Here is a 2418-nt window from a genome sequence, read left to right as displayed (position 1 = left end):
CACTGTCATGCAAATCGACAGGAACTGCTTGGTTTCCAAATCAAGCAACTTTTGATTGCCCTGTGTTTAGAAATCAGTATTCCATTCACAACACTGCAAACGCCTGCTAACAATGAAAACGAGCAGATGCTGAGGGCACACTCTGCAAAGCCCAGCTAGGATGCTCTAGGGAGAGGTTAGAGCTTCCCATTACCATCTTCTCCCACCATGCACCTGCCTCTTCACTAACTGAATCATGGGCTATAGCTCTTCCTCTTACAGCTAAAGGGATACGGAATTATGAGAACTGCAATAAGTAAGGTATCATTCATGATAAACCCTGGTGTGACTAGTAAATGACACAGTGGCTCTGTTCACAAAGAATAAAAACAGTTTAATCTTGGGACAAGTGGCCAGATATGTTCCCTTGTCATCTTCTTGGACAAGATAATTCACAGATTAAAATAAAGTTTTCCCAAGTGTGCACTGTGAAGCAAAACTCTCTAATTATAGATGTGGCAATAGGATGTTAGGTCTCAACCCTACCCCAAGCCCATGCCAAGATGGCAGTTTGGGCTCAGCTAGGCAGGACTCTGCCCTGGTGAACACTCAGCTCTCCTCAGAAACCCTGTAAAGTGGGTTTCTGCTTATCAGGAAAAGCCGTTACTTCCTTATATGCTTCTGAAGTCCCCAACCTCCAGAGAAACCATCTAGTTCTCTATTAACTTAAAAAGTTTCCAGCTAATCAGAACCCCACCCAAGTTCCCAGGCTGATCCAGATAATCCACATGCCTCCTGCACAGTAGCACAGCCCCTATGTCTAGCATGACTCAGCCACCATTTTGGCCATCTTCTCTGCCCCTATATCCCTGGCAACTGCCAGTCAGCTCCACCCTCTGCCTAGCTATTCTTCTCTCTAACTATGGATCAGCCTTGTCTGTACCTGTCACTTACACAAACCACATAAAGGACTGCCCATGCCCAGGCCTCAGGAGCCCAGGAGAACTCTAAGAATTGACAACCCGATGTAATATAACAAAAGAGCCTTCATTTGAGTCAGACCAAGATCACAAAACTTCCCCACTGTGCAGGTTAGGAATGTGATGCTCGAATCTAGGGGCCTGCATAAGCAGGGATCCTCAGGCTTTGGGGTTACATGAAGGGGGGTGACAAGAGAAGCCATCCCTCAAACTCGATACTGTTTGTTCAGACAGAGGGACAGAATCATGCAGTTGGGAGGAGGAGTCCTCTGACATGGTGCTATCAAGAACTAGCACGTTTTTACAAACTGGCCACAGCTGTTACTTGCCCTTCTCTCGTGGATGTTTGGTTCAGTTTTTCTCAAGGACAGGAGCCATCTGGACCGGGGGAGTGCTAGTTATCTATTAGGGAGGACCCCAGCCTTGACAGTATGGAGTCTGGGATATGGATTCCCAAAGCAGGCATCTGCTACTCTCCCCCCCCCCGGGGGGGGGATTTAGGGAGTGCCACCATGAAAAGGGGATTGCAATATTCTGGTGCCAGGTGGGCTGTTTGCCCCCTCCGAAAAGCTGGAGACATTTCTGCTAGCAAAAGAGGGGAGCTCTGTGGGAGTGGCAGGAAAGTGCAGAGGCAGGCAGGCTTCCTGCATTTCTTCAGGACCCCACTGTTATCAGCTCATGACCAAGTGTAACCCACATGGGTCTAAGTCCAGGGCCCTCACTGTAGATTCTAGGCTCGTATGTCCCAGGGCAAAGAATCAGACCAGTGATTCAGGTCAGAAACAGAGGCTGCTTATTAGAAAAGGGAAGATGTGGATATTTACATGGCACACACCTAGATAGACTGATGATCAGGGTATGGTTGAAGGGAAGGTTATTGTTGTGCGAGGGAGAGTTCAGCCAGAGGCATCTGGAAGAGTTCAAAGCAGAGAGAGAGAGAGAGAGAGAGAGAGAGAGAGAGAGAGAGAGAGAGAGAGTAGTGGACTGTGAAAGTCATCCTTCCACTGGAGAGATGAGCCAATCCGAGTTAGATTATATTAAATGTTGGGTTTATTGGGAAGCTGCTCTCTCCGGTGAGCTCACTGGCCCCAAATACTGAGACCAGAGAAGTCACCATGGGAAGCAGGGAGAAAGAAAGAAAGGGCATGTGCAGAGAGAAAAGGAAGAAACAGAGAGGAGGGAGAGAGGAAAGAGGGGTGAGGTCAAAATGTCTGGATTCTATAGGGAAGAGCCTCTGGGGAAGGGCAGCCGAGCCCTGGGCTGGAAAGTTTAGGGTTGGGGGTAGGGTAGGCCAAAGGGACTGGGAGATGCTGGGAGAACCTGGAGGCCAGTTCTGCTTTGACATGTTAAATACACACCTCAGTCCTTTGTCCCAGAGTCCAAAACCAAAGAGACTGAACTTGGCGGTAAGGGGTGTGGAAGAGAAGAGATCTTTTCTAAGAAAAAGAACCAAGAGAGA

Source organism: Mus pahari, chromosome 15 (genome assembly GCF_900095145.1).
Source record: "Mus pahari chromosome 15, PAHARI_EIJ_v1.1, whole genome shotgun sequence".
In the NCBI taxonomy this organism is placed as follows: Eukaryota; Metazoa; Chordata; class Mammalia; order Rodentia; family Muridae; genus Mus; species Mus pahari.
The sequence above is the reverse complement of the archived record's forward strand: the minus strand, read 5'-3'. Positions refer to the sequence as shown.